The sequence below is a fragment of the Tamandua tetradactyla genome, chromosome 20, assembly GCF_023851605.1.
Source record: "Tamandua tetradactyla isolate mTamTet1 chromosome 20, mTamTet1.pri, whole genome shotgun sequence".
Lineage (NCBI taxonomy): Eukaryota > Metazoa > Chordata > Mammalia > Pilosa > Myrmecophagidae > Tamandua > Tamandua tetradactyla.
Window position 1 is genome coordinate 31,657,592 of NC_135346.1, and position 19,110 is coordinate 31,676,701.

Genomic DNA, 19,110 nt, shown 5'->3' on the forward strand with positions numbered 1-19,110 from the left:
ACAGAACTCCTGATTGAAGGCATTCTAGCTACCATAGGACAGGGGAGGACAGGGGATGAAAAATCAAACCTAACATCATTCTTTTGCTGGTCCTTTCCTCAGCCCACTCAGCATTCAAAAGGCACAGCTTGTCTCCCAACCTAAGCAGCTGCCTTAGCCCTACTGTAAAGGAATCTAGGTGGGTGACCAGATTTCCTTTCCCTTCTGTGAAAGGTCCTGTACTTGAGTCTATGGTGAATCAAGATAAGTGGACCACTTATCTGCTCCTCAAGGAGCTTGCAGTCCAGTACAGTGTGTCACAAACTCTATCCTTTTTTGGTCTGCTTCTGAGAACCATGAATGTAAAATTAAAGGTAAGGAAGGACAGACTAATATGCACTGTAATAAAGGAATTGTGTAAAATTGAAATGATCCAGCTTGTTTTTTCTCTGGACTACCCACTCCAAAAAGATAGCCATGACCTGTCAGCTGACTCAATTGTGCAGTGAACTGAATGACTCCTATGGAAAGGAAACTTACATCTTGCGGCTTACTTCCTCTGTGTCAGATACTAGACTTGGCACTTTGCAAGCATATCTAATGTCCACAATAATTCATGATTAAGACTTCCTCATCTCAGTTTTTGTTTTGTTTTGTCTTTGGTAAGAGAGTTGATAGTCTTTATTGTGAGGACTCGAGAGGTGATCATTTAATTGGCAGTTTTTTTCCCTCTTAACCTCTTTCCAATTCCTCTATTCCATCAGTTCCGTTTTAAAAAAACTAAATAAATGTCCAATACACTCATGTTTTAAAAATATTTTATTGAGCAATCTTCACACACAAACAATTCAACCATATTATACAATCAATGGCTCACAATATCATCATATAGCTGCGTATTCATAACCATGATCATTTTCAGAACAGTTCCATCATTTCAGAAAAAGAAAAAAATTAAAACATCCCATACCCCTTAACCCTCCCTCTCACTGATTACCAGGATTTCAAACTACCCAATTTTTTACCCTTTATCCTCCCCCAATATTTATTTATTTTTTATCCTTATTCTTCTTATTTTTTTTACTCATCTGTCCACACCCTGGATAAAAGGAGCATTAGACACAAGGTTTTCACAATTACACAGTCACATTGTATATATAGTACACAATTGTCTTCAAGAATCTAGGCTACTGGAGCACAGTTCAGCAGTTTCAGGTACTTCCCTCTAGCCACTCCAATACACCATAAACTAAAAAGGGATATCTATATAATGCATGAGAATAACCTCCAGGATAACTTCTCAACTCTATTTGAAATCTCTCAGCCACTGAGACTTTATTTTGTCTCACTTCTCTCTTCTCCCTTTTGGTCAAAAAGCGTTTCTCAATCCCATGATGCCGGGTCCCAGCTCATCCTGACAGTCCTGTCCCACATTGCCAGGTAGATTTACACCCCGGGAAGTCATGTCCCACATAGTGGGGAGGGCAGTGAGCTCACATACTGAATTGGCTTAGAGAGAGAGGCCACATCTGAGTAACTCATCACAGTTTTACAGATGAAAAAATAGAGGTTCTGAGGACTTTAGTAATTTGTACAGGTCATACAAGGTAATATACATTAGAGCCAGGATTTCAAACTGTGTCTGACTGCAAAACCTGTGCTCTTTGCTAGAAATTTGGATTTAATTAATTGCTCATTTAATAGGTAAAAAATGGATATACTTAAAAAAAAATAGAATTTCCCAATATCCCTCACTCGGCTTTTCCTCAGGTTAACATCTTACATAAGCATATTACGATGATCAGAACTAGGAAATTAACATTGGTAAAATAGTAACTAAAAATTGTATTTAAATTTCATCAGTTTTCCCACTAATGTCCTTTTCCTACTCTGGGATCCTATCTAGCACCTAGATAGGACCTATCCAGGGCCTCATACTTCATTTATTTCTCCCTCGTTTCCTTCAGTCTGTAGAAGTTCCTCAGTCTTGCCTTGTCTTTCAGGACTTTAAAATGGTATTGATGTTATATTTTTAAAATGTGCCTCAGTTTGGGTTTGTCTGATGTTTCTTCATGATTAGCGTGCTGGTCTGAAGCTGTTGTGTACCTCAGAAAAGTCATGTTCCTTTTATCCAATCCTGTGGGGGCTGTTATGTACCTCAGAAAAGTCATGTTCCTTTTATCCAATCCTGTGGGGGCAGACCCATTGTTGGGTGGAGCCTCTTGATTAGGCTGTTTCCATGGAGATGTGACCCTGACCACTCAAGGTGGGTCTTAATCCTTTCCTGGGGTTCATTATGAGAGAGAACTCAGAGCCACCACAGAGCAGAAAGATGAAACCAAGTGATAGATGTCTGGAGATGCTTGGAGATGGCAGGCGCTCAGAGAGGAGGCCGCTGGAACCAGGAGCTGAAAGCAATGAAACCCGGGAGCAAAGGGCAAGTACATGTGCCTTCCCATTTGACAGAGAAACCCCGGACGTGATCGACCTTTCTTGAGTGAAGATATCCTCTTGTTGATGCCTTAATTTGGACATTTTCATGGCTTTAGAACTGTAAATTTGAAATCTAATAATTCCCATTGTATGATAGTGACTAAATATACAAATTAAAAAAAATGTTTTGGCATGAGGAAGAACAAAGGAATGTCATTACTGCAGGGTGCTGAAAATAGATGGATGTTAATATTTAAAAATTTTACTTTATGTGTGAGACTAAAGCAAAAAAATGTTTATTTGGTACAAAATTTATATTTTGACTAGTGCATTTCCTAATATAACTTATGAAGACAGCTTAATTGAACACCATAAGTACATGGAACTTTGAGTAGGACATGAGATTTTATTGGTTTGTCCAGAGTGATGCCCCGATAAATCCCAGAGTGATTTGAACAGTGAATAAAAAGTATTTGCAAAGTCCCCTTCAGGGAATGGTGAGAAAGGAGGATAATTCAACTTCCCCAAGTTGAATTCTTGATATTCTCACAAGCAGTGCAGACAATCAAAGCTATAGGCTGAGCCCCCAGTCTTGGGGTTTGTTCATATGAAACAACCCCACAAAGGATAGGTCAAGCCTACTTAAAATTAGGCCTAAGAGTCACCCCCAGGAGAACCTCTTTTATTGCTCAGATGTGGCCTCTCTCTCCAGCCAACAAAACAAGCAAACTCACCACCCTCCCCCTGTGTATGTGCGACATGACTCCCAGGGGTGTGGACCTTCCTGGCAACATGGGACAGAAATCCTGGAATGAGCTGAGACTCAGCATCAAGGGATTGAGAAAACCCCTAGAGTGAGCTGAGACTCAGCATCAGGGGATTGAGAAAACCTTCTCCATCAAAAGGGGGAAGAGTGAAATGAGACAAAATAAAGTGTCAATGGCTGAGAGATTCCAAACAGAGTTGAGAGGGTATCCTGGAGGTTATTCTTAGGCATTAAATAGGTATCACCTAATTAGTCAAGATGTAGTGGAGAGGCTGGAGAGAACTGCCTGGAAATGTGGAGCTCTGTTCCAGTAGCCATGTTTCTTGAAGATGATTGTATAATGCTATAGCTTTCACAATGTGACTGTGTAATTGTGAAAACCTTGTGCCTGATGCTCCTTTTATCTACCTTATCAACAAACGAGTAAAACATATGGAATAAAGATGAATAATAGGCGGAACGAATGTTTAAATACATTTAAAGTGAAATGCTGGTGATTGTTGAGGTGGAGGGGTGCGGGGTATGGTATGTATGAATTTTTTTCTGTTTTCTTTTCATTTCTTTTTCTGAATAGATGCAAATGTTCCAAGAAATGATCATGATGATGAATATGCAACTATGTGATGATATTGTGAATTACTGATTATATATGTAGAATGGAATGATCAAAAATTACAAATGTTTGCATTTGTTTGGTATGTTTTGGTATTTAAAAAAATTTAAAAATTAATTTAAAAATCCCCATTGTAAAAGCCAATTCATTTCTGGTACATTGCATGCTGGCAGCTTTAGCAATTGAAACGATTAGTCTGAAGTTGTACATTTAGGCAAGAATGCCAAGAAATGATCTTGTATCCTCAGGGCATCACATTACAGGTTCACACTGCTGAAGTGTCTTATTATTGGTGAAGTTGGCTTTGATTACTGAATTAAGGGGGTTTCTGCCAGGTTTCTCCACTTTGAAGTTAATTTATCTTCCTTTGTAGCTAACAAATATTTGGAGGCGATAGTATGAGGCTATGCAAATAAGTTTCTCCCCAATTTTTCAGCCACTAATTCTAGCATCCATCAGCAGATCTTGCCTGCAGTTGTTCCCTGGTTTTTGCCTCATGGTGATTTTTTCCCTCATTCTTTCTATGTTTAGTAATTGATGCAAAGAAGAGCTATCCTTTCTCAGATGCTAAGAGTTTGCACTTGACACACTGAGCAGTAGAAAGCCATTGTGTGTGTGTGTGTGTGTGTGTGTGTGTGTGTTAAAGCAGAGGTATGATATGGTCAGTGTAGGCTTTTGAATGAGAAGACATCAATGAATTGGTTGAGAGTCAAAATAAGAATCCCTTAGTGCCTTATTGCTTATGGCTCAGTCTCTTTCTTCCAGGATCTTCAAGTAAGAGCTCCAACACAATTGGCTTTCTTTATAAATTTCAAATTCTACCATCTGGCACAAACAGTAGTCCCAGATTCTGTAAGTAAGAGATCCAGCAGTTTGGCTCTTTCTTGAAGAACCTCAGAGCCTATGCAATGACACACACAGTGGTGAGTGAAAATGAGATATGACAGGAGTGGCTCATTGTTGAAGAAGCTAAAGTCTGGCATACTGGACATACAAAAGTGTACCTCATCATGGCAGAGTCTGTGAAGGAGAGCAGCATGGAGCCCACCATATACATAACAGAGTCTGGGGAAGGGCTGGAGGTCACAGGCATTAAGATATCTGAGGCCAGGAGATGGCACTCTTAGAAGGCCATCAAATAAAGAGTCAGAGCCTGGGAACCAAGCTGTTTTCAGCTTACTTTACCTAGTCTTAAACAAATAAATTAAATGTACATTCTCAGAATGACATGCTGTCTTCTTTTTGAATTTACACATTCTACAGTACAGTAATGACCTCACAGTAGATTTTGTGACATCAACCAAGCTGCAGCCTAAGACACTACTCTCCAGTCAAGTGGAGCTCCACTTCACACTGTGCTCACTAGAGCCAGGAGAAGGGCTCCACCTTGCATTCACCACTTTCTGCTTTGGCTGCCCGAGACTGGGCTGAAAGTCACATTCATGGCATGGGAAGCATCATCACCTCCCTTTCTCCCTATTCCTTCCTCTGAAGGTCCCTGAATATAGTTAAGTCTGGTCCATAGATTAAGCAAGAACAGGAGACACATCTCCCTAGACTATTCATGAGAGGGAGGAAGGGAACAGCAACATTTTTTAGGCAATCATCTAAACTTAGCAATCCCCTTCTAGGTATGTACCCTAGAAAAATTCTCACATTGTTTTCCAAGAGACAAACTATGAAAATTAAGATTAAAACTGAAAACAGACCCAAATGTCCATTAACTCGAGAATCAATAAACTATGGTAAATGTTGCAACAGTGGCAGTCATACACACTGGCATGGCTGAACCTCACCTCCTGTGGGATAAAAAAGCAAGTCACAAAAGAACACATGTGCTACAGTTCAATGCATAAAAAAGTTCAAAAACAAGACAAAGCAAATTTAGGGCACGTCTTTGGCAAAATTAGAGTCGAACTAATATCTTGATGGTGGAAAGGGGGGAGAAGTCATCAACGAATTATACATAAGAGCTTCAATTGTGTTGGGAATTGTTCTATTTCATGAGCCAAATAGGTACATAAATATTTATTTTTTAATATTTTCACAATTTAATATTACTGAAATCTGAATGGTCTTAAGTGATGTAGTTGTCATTCTCAGGAATATCTTAATTTATTTTAGCAATATTTTACTTTATATGTATTCACAAGAGTGATACATGTCAAAAATCAAAGTCTGAAAGATCTTTTAAAATAAGTATTAAAACACGTGACAATAAATGATTGCTTCAGTTTGTCATCAAGTTTTCCTTCTTGGCACGTAAATAATGATATATTTTATACTTGATGGCATCGTATGTTTGATGGAATACTGTATTTTCATCTATCCCATACATATCTGTTGCATATATATGATTTTACAAGTATGATATATTTTTATTAATAAGTAATCTATTTTCTGTCCTCACAACTCCATGTTGCATAGGGAGAAGACAGGGCACAGATACCTCTAATTTAGGACTAAACCAATGGAAAATATGAATATTGTGGCAGAGACTGCCAATTTCCATTCTTGCTTTCTTTATTACAGAACCTTAATTTTGTTGGGACCAGAGCCCTAATAGCTTTGGCTTCTTAGCATCCTGAGGTAATTAGAGAAGAAAGCTAGCACAGTTTAACAACATTATTGTGGAATGGTCCTTAATTTTCATTTTGACTGAACCTAATCAGTCTTTAAAAATTAAAAAAAATTAAATGTAAAATGGACCTTTTTTGGGTGTACAATTCTGTGAGTTTTGACATTCATGTAGAATTGTGTAACTACCACCATGATCACAATACAGGACAGTTCCATCCCTCAAAAAAAAAAAAAATCCCTTGTACTGTCCCATTTTTGTCAGACTTCCCTCCAGATCTAATCACAGAAAAGCACTGTTATGTTCTCAGCTGCTAACGTTTTGCCCTTTACAGACTGTCATATAAATGGACTGTAACAGTATATAACCATTTGAGACTGGTTCTTTGACTCAGCGTATGCCTTTTGGTGCATGTTTTCCCCACGTATCAGTAGTTTGTTCCTTTTTATTACAGAGTAGAACCATACATGTTGTTTATCTAGTTTCTACTTGAAGGACATTGTTTCCAATTTTTTATTATTATTGATAAAACTGCTAGGAATATGTGCGTGGCAGTTTCATATGAATTTAAGCTTTCATTTCTCCTAAGTAAGTACTTAGGAGAAGTAGTACTTACTTAGGAGAAGTAGTACTTAGGAGTGGGAAGACTGGGTCGAATGGTAAGCATCTGTTATGAGACCACCAAGCCATATCCTAGAGTGAGGCACAACGTTTTTGCATTCCCACTAACAACGGATAGGGGTACCACTTGCTCAGCATCCCCACTAGCACCTGGAATTGCCATTCCCCCCAGTTTAGTAAGTGTGTAATGTTATCACATATGGTTTTAATTTGAATTTTCTTAATTGCTAATAATGTTGTTCATCTTTTTTCACTTGCTTATTTGGCATCTACATATCCTCTTGGTGAAGTACTTGGTGAGTGTAACACAGCAGAACATCCATGAAATGATGTTTTGCTTGAGGCTGGATCATTGTTTTACTTAAAGAGGAATCCTATCCCTGTATTTGATTAAGTGAAATGCATGGAAAGTATGACTGGAAAAAAATCATCACGCTATTTTCCTAGACTTTTTTTTCCCTAAAATGTAAAGTTATGTATTCTTATAGTGGATAATTTGGAAAACACAGAAATATGCAAAGAATTTTTTAAAATCACTCAGAGATAACAGAACTCGATTCATTCTATTTTTTGAATCATACATTTAGTTTATAAAAGTTGGGCATTTATATACTTTTTTACTTAATATTTTCTAGAAATAGTCCCCAGGATAGTAAATGCCCTTAGAGCTTCATAATTCATATTATCACTTAAAATCTCAGCTAATTTTGAAATTAAAAAAGTTAACTTCATCTATTTCTCAGATCTCAATTTCTGGGGGAAAAAACAGTGTTCTTTAAAGCACCTGAGAAAGCCTAAATTAAATAAGTTCTCTCACCTTGCTTCCCAATGTAATGTTTCTATAGTTTTGCCTTTTCTCTAATAATCTTATTTCACATTTGGACAGTTGATTTTTCTTTTTCTGCAGTGTATACAGTGGACCTTTTATTGCCTCACTCTGAGAATCAGGTTGCTCATGACAACAGAACCCCGGGAAAGAATCCCTAGGTCATTCCTAGTGGAACCCAAACGAAGAGAGGCTGCAAAGTGAGAGTGCATTAGGGTCCACTATGCTGGACGACCAGAGTGGTTGCTCCCTTACCCAACTCTCTCCTCAAACTGAGGAGCCTTTGGGAACAAGAATGAGGTGCTGCTCTCCAGTGGTCCCTGGATCTAAGACCCCACCCCATTCAGCATCCAGGAGACAGTGGGGCTAGCAAGCACCCCAATATATTTGCCACCCATAATGTCAGGAAAGTCCACTGGGGGCCTGAATCTTCATACTCACCAGGAAACAATCACTCAGAATGAGGCAGAGCTAAACAGGGCCAGTCACCAGTCCTGTCTACCCCTTCCTTTCCCCGACATGAGCTGAGCTTCTAACCCCACCTGGTTTCAAGGCGCTGGGATGAAACAAAACTGTTGAATCCATACATCCCCCTCCCTTGGTGTCAGGGAAGTGCAGTGGGGATCTGGGCCTCCATCCCAACCACAATAAATACTATTCTAAATGTACTAACAGTAAGGGGCACCAGAGACCCCTCTATTTCTTGAAAAGGATACATATTATTATACTGTCAACCAGCAAAGTTTATACATACCTGAGATATATTGTGGGTTCAGTCCCAGGTCACTGGAATACAACAAATGTTTCAATAAAGTAAGTCACATGAATTTTTTTGGTTTCCCAGTGCATATAGAAGATATGGTTACACTATACTTTAGTCTATTAAGTGTACAATAGCATTGTGCCTAAAAAATGTACATACCTTAATTAAAAATACTTTATTGCTAAAAATGCTATCATTTGAGCCTTCAGCAAGTTATAAAATTGAGGGTTGCCTCAATTTTGATGGTGGCTTACTGATTACTGCAGAAGGCTGAGGTAGCTCACTCAGGTCCAGCTATACCAGCTGCCTTATGGCAATGCAGGCACACATCAGCCAAGCTCCTGCCTCAGGGCTTTTGCACTGATTGTTTCCTCACATTCCCCAGATATCTCCAGAGACTGTTCTGTCTCCTTCCTAAATCTTTTCTTAACAACTTGGTCAGTGAGACCCACCTCCATTTAAAATTGTAGCGACTGCTTCTGCAATCCCAACGCTGCTTACCTCACTCCATTGTTTCATCGTATTTATAACCTTCCAAAATATTAGGTAATTTATGTATTTATTGTAACTTATTATCTATTGTTAGTGGCTCCCAATATGCATAAGCTCATTGGGTATGTGTGGCTTAGGGATTTTCTTTGCCAGGTTATTACCAATGCCAGGAATAGTAGCTGCTCAATGATTGTTGAATGAATAAATAAACCATCTTATAAGTGTGCACATTGGAAAGAACATTCCTGGATGTATACTATCCTGATGCCCAGAATGTATCGATTACCTCAACATTGATAGTAACATGCTTCATTGTGAACTATTGCCGAAGAAGGATTTGTAATAATTACACATAGTCAAAATAAGTTATAAAGGATTTATCTTTTCACTCATCAGAACTTTTTTAGATTAAAGGATAAAAATTGAGGCTGCAAGTGCTTTGTCTGTAAGAAAAGATGGCTAAATTACTCTGCATAAAAGCAACCAGAAATTTGTGTCTGGGTGATAGAGAAGAGAACAAAATTGGAGGTGTACAGTAGAGGAGGAGGTGTCAGGCTACAGGTGGTGAGTCTGGAGCCTGTAGGAAAAGTTGGTTTTTGGGGTGCTCTACTTGGAAGTGTGGTGGGGCTGCCCACTCTCAGTGCCCAAAGGCGTGGGAGCCTACGAGATAATGGATCTTTCTGTATCTCTACACAATATCTCAACCACCCAGCACACCTGAGCACCATTCATGGTTGACATTTTTTGGTGACATTAAGGAACAATGTTATATTTTCTTTCTGGAGTGATATTTTGCAAGCTCCTGACAGCACATTAGGGAAAACAAATTAACCAACATACTGAGATGACATAAAAACAGGACATGACACAGACACGAAGGGGAAGACACATGATGATGGAGGGAGAGACTGGAGTTATGTCGCTACAAGCCAAGGAACACAAAGCATGGCTGGCAGCTACCAGAAACGAGGAGTGGGGGACAGGTTCTCCCTCACAGCTTCCAGGAGGATGTGACCCTGTCAACACCTCGATTTGGGACTTCTGGTCTCCAGAACTGTGAGGAGACATTTCTGTTGTTTTAAACCAACCAGTTTGTGGAAATTGATTCCCGCAGCCCTGGGAAATGAATACACCAGGCCCCTCAACAGGGGCACCGGTCATGAAAGGCAAGGAAGATGTGAACAAAATCAGATTGCAGGCCAGGCTACTTCCTCCCCCAGTGGAGCTTACCATTTCAGGGATCAGGACTTCTACAAGACTGGCGTTCTCTCTTCAGGCAGTCAGAATTATTTTTGTGTTACCAGCCACTTGGATTACAGAGGGGAGAATCCCCAGTCTTGGTAAAAAGTCACATTTAGAAAAATTCTAATCTGCGTCGTTCCTCCGCTTTCTTGGCCCTGGTTTTCCTAACACCAGCATAAGGCACACACATGAGCCATGGGACCCGTGAACGGGCTGTGAGCTGAAATGTGCTCCCTCTGCCTGGATGCTGCTCCTCCTTCTCCGCCGCCTGAAATGTTGCCTCCACAGTGAAAGCGTCCCTCAGTCTTGCTCTTTCTTGCAGGGGAGGCACCACAGTCTCTGCACTGTGCGTCCCTTTGTACATGTGCTACCAAAGTGCGTGGGACACTGTATCTGCAGGCTCAGAGCCCTCGAGAACACGCCAGGCCGGCCCCGGCAGCACACACACTAGGTCTTGGAGTACTAGTTGCTGAAAAGATGAAAAAGTGAGTGACTCCCTGTTGAGACTCTGGAAGGCTTTTGCTACATTATAATATGGGGCCAAAAACCAGGCCTGGGTTCTCTTGATTCACCCTCCTCCTTTGCTGTGTCTTTTCTGAATACAAATAAAATGCTACCAAGCTGGATGGAAAATATAAAAGGCTCGCTTTCACTGAGCCTGCAGATACAGTGTCCCACGCACTTTGGTAGCACATGTACAAAGGGACGCACAGTGCAGAGACTGTGGTGCCTCCCCTGCAAGAAAGAGCAAGACTGAGGGACGCTTTCACTGTGGAGGCAACATTTCAGGCGGCAGAGAAGGAGGAGCAGCATCCAGGCAGAGGGAGCACATTTCAGCTCACAGCCCGTTCACGGGTCCCATTTAAATAAATATTTATTTATTTAAATAAATAAATATTTATTTATTATAAATAAATAAATAAATATTTATTTATTTATAAAATAAAAATAAAAACAGGACATTAGTACCAGATTTGAGCATGAGATTATAAAGCTGTTGATATTTAGGGGAGATTAATAGACTGATAAATTTTTGGATTAGAGGTTCAGAGCATTATCTATTGCAAATGTCAAGTTAATTACTGTGGAGTCCAAAGGTAGAAAATTAGTAGCCAGCATTTATTATGGGACATTTATTACTATGTCCCAAGCACTGCACTAAGTTCTCTGCTCTTATTTTTTTTTCTCATTTAAATTTCTTAAGACCTTTATGAATTAGGTACTAGTGTTTTCCTCACTTTTTAAAAAAATAATTGAGAGCTATATAGATAAGGTAACTTCTCTAAGGACATATTTTAAAAGTAGTAGTTCATGGGCTTTTCCCAAATCTTTTTTTATCAAAAGCCCATATTCTTAGCTACAACGTAAGGAGGGCAGTTTTTGCCTTTTCAGAGATGACGGTGTGTGAGTCTATTTATGATAACCCCTCTCTCTGCCATCATCAGCAAGACCACAAATTTCCACTTTAGATGTTAAAGTACAGTCTTAGAAGAGTCGATCCCTGGCGCTATGCATTTTAGCCAGTGCCCAATTTTTAACCCTATTACAATTCTTTGTGCTGGCCAGGAAGAGATGTTGTGATATTCTTTTTACTACATTGTCATAGGGCCTCTACAGTGTTGTTTGGGTATGCATTTGTTGATTGGAATCATCAGTTAGGCAGGAGTAAAATTTAAGACACATATCAATCTCATTGATATGGATACTTAATTAGAGAATAAATTTATGAAAATAGTTCTAGAAAGGTAATTATAAGTCATCAGAGAAGAGTGAATAGAAACAGAGACATACATTATATAACATTTCAATAGTTCAATATAATGAGTTTATACAGCTTTTGGTATGATTGGGAGGGGATATGGTATAAAAAATTGTATAAATGGAGACATATTACATAAAGCCTATTTGTAGATGAAATTCAATTATTTCTAACCAATTATCTTTCTACGTGAGCAGGGGGCCATGTGCATAGAAAAAAGACACTGATCACGTCCTAGAATTCAACCGTTCACATACTCTTACCCCAGGGCTTACCTGCCACATTCACTTGGAAAGAAGAACATTATTGTGATGGGACAAAACCCTCAAAACTTCATTTGTACTGTCCTTCATCAGAGGGTGAATATTTCCCAGTCTCAGAGCAACACTCCCCAGGGATGGTCTTCTGAATTCAGTCCTGTTTATAAATTGTGTTCCTTGTCAAACTGTTGGGAAAAAAGCATCCTGGTTGGGGAATGGTCTTGAGTCTACTCACTTCCGTGAATTGGGCATCCATTGAGGCTCTGAGGTGACAGAGGAGCACACCTTCTGTCCCACCAGGGCAATGACCGCCTGGGTTGGTCCATCACTGAGAACTACTCTGGAAAGGACAGTGATAGTGTACATTTGTAAAATTATCTGGCTTCAAGGACACACCCTGCCAGAGACACACAGAGGAGATGAGCATCACAGGAGGACTCAGACCCCAGGAAGGAGGAGTGCAGCCAAGATCATTTCATTTTATTCCATTTAATGATTTCCCATCAGAGCTATCTCCCAATTTATTTTGGGGTGAGGATTATAAGCTTGAGCAATTTTCCAGAACTAAGTATCTAATGCCTAAAAGGTGTTAGCAAAGTATTTGAGAGATTCATGAGAGGAGAGTAAGGGGCACAGGGGAGCCAGAGCCCTGCACAGTGACTTCCTTCTCAGCACTAGGAGGCACCTTTGGGAAGGGCTGATATACAGAGAGAAGTTCGCAGGACACAGGAAGTCTGTGGAGGAGAGATTCAAAAAGAGCACACTGAGAAAGTTTGTCCATATAAATCTAAGTATAAGTCATTGTGCCATTCTAAATCAAACACATCTGTACAGGGACTAATCTGCTGGTTCTCTGGAATTCTATCAAAATACCATTGAACTTAACCTTTGTAACCTTACCCTTGGGACATCTGCAAAGTAAGAATTTATCTGGACTTTTCTCCACCGACTCTGCCTCTTGAATCAGATGCCAAACAAGTGCTCTCATATCCCCTCTTGTTGGGTTGTGGCTGCCAATGACACAAGAACCCTTCTTGGGCCAGCAGCAGCAACCTTTCTAGTCAATAAGGAGGCAGGAACCTGGAACGCAGGGAATATTGCTCAGATGAGCTCACTTGTAATGATTAGTAGGTAATTTGGTCCTTTCACAGTTGCTCCTAGTTTGTCATAGAATCTATTTCATTCCTCCCAATCTCAATTGTGCTCACCTACTCTTAGATTACTATCTCAAAGTTCCCAGGCCACCCTTTCCTTCAAGTACCTCTTTTTTAGTCATAAGTAACCCCAGGTCCAGTTCTCTGCCCCTACAGAATATATACTATGTTACACAACCTGAAAAGCCCTGTTACCCAAATCTACATTTTCCCGTACTCAGAATCAATTTTTAAAAGATATATTCAATTCATTCAACAAATACTTCTTTATTGGACACCTACTGTGTGACAGACATTGTTCTAAGCCTTGGGGGTAGAGCATGTGTTTAGAGGAATAGCAAGGACACCAGAGTGGCCGGAGCACTGAGAGCATAACCAGCTTGATGATGTCTGTATTCCCGTTATTTTTTTAAATAATGCAAGTCACTGTTGCTGTTCCTTCAAGAAGAGTTGAGATACAATTGCAGTACCTCTTGCTTGGACTCCTATGAAATTGAAACATTTATTCTGGAAGGCTTATGGACTTATTATAACAGACTTTGCCTTCAACAAGTGAGGCCTGATCCAAATTCAAGGCCTTTTACAATTCAGTTACATTTGCCTGTGTTATGTATTGAATTATGTCCTTCCAAAAGTATATTCAAATCCTAGCCCTGGGTTCCAAGAGTGTGAGCTTATTCGGAAATAGGATCTTTGAAGACACTATTAGTTAAGATGAGGCCAAACTGGATCAGGTGACCCTTAATCCAACATTATTGTTGTCATTATATTAAAAGAGAACTAGTCAGAGGAAAAGAGAAGATGGCCATGTGATGGAGGCAAAGATTGGGTATACCACAGGTTAAAGAAACCATCAATTGCTGGCAGCCCCCGCCAGAATCCAAAAAACTTCAGAAGAAGCATGGCCCTGCCAACACGTTGATTTCAGACTTGTAGCTCCCAGAAAGCTGGGGCAACAAATGTCTGTGGTTTTAAACCACTCATTCTGTGGTACTTTGTTATGGCAGCCCTAAGAAACCAAGGCAGACTTTTTCAGGGTCTCGTTGGCAATGAACAGCAGAGTAGAGATTCTGAAACAGAAATCTTGGTGATGAAACCCTAGCTCTTAACAAAGGATATATCCAAATAGGAAACTTGGTGTAGGAAAACTGATTTCATCATGATTAAAATAATTGATTTTGGGGCTATTTGTGCAATCCCTTCAGGAAATCTGGTATTGCTTCTGATTGACTACTTTGCTAGGTGTTTTAGTTTGTTAAAGCTGTTGGAGTGCAATGCACCAGAAACAGAACAACTTTTTAAAAAGGAATTTATTAACTTGCAAGTTTACAGTTCTAAGGCTGTGAAAATGTCCAAATTAAGGCACAACAAGAGGTTACCTTCACTCAAGAAAGGCTGATACCATCCAGAACACCTCTGTCAGCTGAGAAGGCACGTGGCTGATGTCTACTGGGTCTCTGGCTCCTGTAATCTCTCTCAGCCGGGAAGACACATGGCAACCCCTGCTAGCTTTTCCTTCTCATTTCAGAAGGCTTCTCTGCGAGCATTTTCCTTCTGAATCTCCAAAGATCTCTGGTTGTCTGGGCTCCGTCAGCACTGAGCTTTTTCCAAAATGGTTCTCTCTTAAAGGGCTCCAGTAAGCAACCCCACCTTGAATGGGTGGAGATGCATCTCTATGGAAGCCATCTAATCAAAAGTTACAACCCATAACTGGGTGGGTCACATCTCTATGGAACAGATCCCACCCAGAAACATTGAATGAGGATTAAAGAGCATGGCTTTTCTGGGGTACATGACAGTTTCAAACCAGCACGCTAGGTAGGGGCAGTTCTAGTGGCTTCCACTTGGCCTTTCCTTCCATAATAGTCCTCACTCCATGAGTCAGGGAAACAATATAGGGATTCTGCCAGTTGCTGAGTATGTCTATTCCAATTATGCATTCCAGAACTGGGGGAATGAGTCTGGGGACCCACTGGATCCACCATAAATGGACCTGAGCTAAAACTACATCGATCACCTGATCTCCATTAGCCCCTACTCTGATGTTTTGAGTCTCCTGGAAAATTTCACTTCTGAGCCAGTGTCTAATAATCCCCCCCCACCCCAAATATCTGATCATTTTCTTTTCCCCAACGCACAGTTATCTTGTAAGAGGCTGTAGGTCTGGGGAAAGGCAAGGAGGAAGGTTAACAGTATAAAATTTTGGCAATGTAACAGCGTCCTTCCCCTAGGGTACCCAGCATTCTCCTCATTCAAGGGGCTCTGGGTCTGTAAACTGCCTCAAGTTTGGGATGTTTGACTCTTTATTTTTATAATTCAAGTTAGACTTTTGCTCACTTGACCTAAGACTGTTCTGCTTATACAGCTCAAACAAGAATCTATAAGATTGCCCATATTTTACTTCTAGATACCCCATGATCTACAAGCCAATGCCATAAATTACTGAGAGTCAGATTATTTTGACTGCTGCTGTGAGTCTGCTGTCCATTATCATGACGATGCCCACCCTATCTATGGTGCTTAACTGTTACCATCTGGCTTCTGCCAACTTGGGATCCAATCATCCCCATTGTGTTTAAGGATTCTAGATGAGTGACAGCAGTTCCCACAGTAACATCTGATCTACAGAGAAGGGTGACTACAGAGCTCTTCAGGGATGGTGGAGCTAGTCTCACAAATTTATTCCTCAACGTCCTAGTGAAAGGTGTGTCTTCTGGATATTCGTGGTGTGTGTGAGCAAGTCTTCCATTATAAATCCACTCTAACATTCAAATCTCTCTAAGCCTTTGGATCTCCTCATCTACATTATACCAGGACAGTTCTGGCACTTCGACTTCAGGTAATGTCAGCCACCTTTTGATCCATGTTTCAGGCAACAACCCAAATTGTTAAGACTCTTTCTAACCCCTTGAGCTAAAACACTGAATGCAGAATCTCTGCTTAGGGGGTCCATATCAATATACTCAGCTTGATCCAACTTTATATTCCTTCCACTATTATCCCACACACTTCATATGCAGGCTCACATATTTTCCCCTGATTTCTTTCTCTATAAATTGGAAAACTCATGCAGTTCTTTTCGAGTATAGCATAGCTCCTCATGGGTCATACTTTGTACCTCATTTTTTGGGGCCTGTTGGGACTTTAGTCTAGTTCTAGATCTTGAAGAAAAGAGGGGTTGTGGGAGGGGGGGTGAGTCATGAAAAGAATAAGAAGTGTCTTTCAAGCCAATTACAATAGGGCATTGTGTTGCAGTTTCATTTGGTGAAACAGGATTAATTTCTCCAGACAGAGGAGTGAGGGCTGTTTCTCCAGGAGAGGTGATTACAGGTTTAGCAGGCACTGAAGGGTTAATCTTTTTAGTTGGAGATTGGATGGCAGACTCCTCAGGGAAGACTGGAGGTCAGGAAACTGGCTACTCAAAGCAGGGTAGAGGCCGGATAGCTCTTCTCAGTGCAGGCTGGAGATTGGATGGCTATTTACTCAGGGCAGACCATTACAGGTTTGCCTAGCAAAGAGCAGAATCTAGGGTTTCAATGTCCCCATTGTCATCATTATCAACCCATATGTCCCCATCCCAAATTCAGGATCCCATTCTTTTCCAATCAGTGCCCTTACTTTAAGAGCAGACACCCTGCAAGGTTGAGAATTTAGTTTATGTTGTAAATCTGTTACTTGCACAATGGGACTCTGGGTTTGGTTTTTGGAGATCTCAAATCTGTGACCACAGGAAGTAAGATTTTCTTTCAGGGAAGACACAGAAACTTTTATATCTTTCATACAGTGTTTAAGTGCAGATTTGAAGCCCTCAGCTCATCCCTCTCCCTCCTAACTGTATCCAGTATATCTAAGAACAGCCAGCCAACACCATTATACCTCTTAGCTCCACAAAACTCTGTTAAGGTTTCAAAATACTGTTGACCAGAGCTTTGCCTCATATAAGAATATGATTGGGAGAATGAAATGGTGATATTTTGTATATCTATATTACCAACTCATGCCATGAACTATCAATGCCATCTTGGTTACTGGAAATAGATGCATTAGTGCCTTTGAGTCTAATCATAGTAGTAAGCCAATTGCAAAAACCCAGTTTCAAGATTCTGTTTCTCAAGAACCGCTCCTGGTCCCAAAGCCATATTAGTCAGGTTCTCTAGGGAAACAGAATCAATAGGAGATATCTTTAAATATGAGATTTTATAAAAGTATCTCATGCAACCTTGGGGACACATGAGTCCAAATTCCATAGGGTAGGCTGCAAACTGGCAACTATGATCAAGTTTCTGATGAATTCTCCAGGAGAAGCTTGCTGAGTTAGAGATGAAAGTTCTCTCCTCTGACTCCTGAAGTCATCACCTCTCCTGTAAATGTCTTCAACTGATTAGATTGAATCCAACTGATTGGATCCTCTCATTGTGATAGACACTCCCCTTAGTTGATATAAGCAGCCATGTATGCAATCAACTGACTAATGATTTAAGCCACACGATGCTTTTGCAGTAATGGTTAGGCCAATACTTGCTTGACCACACAACTGGGTACCATCACCTGGCCAAGCTGATACATGAACCTAACCATCACAGATTATCTGGAAAGATATGCATTTCAAATCCAATACCCTTTATAATACAATTTGCGTGGAGATCTCACAGCCCTGATATTTCTCTCTCCTACTTCAAGAACCATTTCTTATGCCTGGAATTTTCCCTTCCTCAAGTTGTGGGGTAACAATGCATCTCAGTAATGTGCATCCTGTCAATTTTCTTTTCCAATAGAGAAAACAGATATTCTTGTTTTTTTCTTTTGCATAGAAGTGTATTAATTAGGGTTCTCTAGAGAAATAGAATCAACAGGCAATATTTGTAAATATAAAATTAATAAAAGTGTCTCACATAACCGTGGGAATGTAGAGTCCAAAATCTGTAGGGCAGGCTGTGAAGCTGACGATTCCGATGGAGGGTCAGGACGAACTCCACAGGAGAGTCTAGCCGGACAAAGCAGGAAGAGAAGCTGTCTCTCCTGAATACGACTTAAAAGGCTTCCAGTGATTAGAGTAAGCATCACTCATTAAAGAAGGCACTCCCCTCGGCTGATTCTAAATGGGATCAGCTGTGGATGTAGCCAACATGATCATGATTTAATTCTATGAAATGTCCTCATAGCAAAAGATAGGCCAGCACTTGCCCAACCAGACAAACTGACTAATGATTTAAGCCACACAATGCTTTTGCAGTAATGGTTAGGCCAGTTACAAGTTGACACATGAACCTGACCATGACTAGAGGTAATGAAATTCTTAACGATTGTCTAGGGTGTGCTGTTTCTACTTAATTTCTGGATTATGCTAAGAATACTTTTCTGCTACTGTTTTATCTCCATCATCCTAAATATAACAATTCTTACCAAGCAGTTCTTTTAAAAAAATTCGCTAATAATCAAGAGGAAGAGTAGAACATTCTTCTCCTGTCACTCATTGGCTCTCTCTTCTAAGTAACTCTGGGGGAAAGATTTGAAGAATGGTTCTTATTTTCTAAACATAACTGAAATGTATATGTTGAAGAGTAACTGAAAAACTTCTAAATACTTAATATTATTTTAAGAAATGTGGAGAAAATATTAAGGAT

At 40.1% G+C, this 19,110-nt stretch overlaps 1 long non-coding RNA gene across 1 annotated transcript in view; it reads left to right on the forward strand.

Annotated features, from left to right (window-relative positions):
* Window positions 1-2,204: 2,204 nt before the first annotated feature.
* LOC143663989 (uncharacterized) overlaps window positions 2,205-19,110 on the forward strand; it is a 33,227-nt gene continuing 16,321 nt past the window's right edge. Inside the window, exon 1 of the long non-coding RNA XR_013166265.1 lies at window positions 2,205-2,416. This is a non-coding gene — a long non-coding RNA (uncharacterized LOC143663989). The remainder of the gene's footprint in view (window positions 2,417-19,110) is intronic.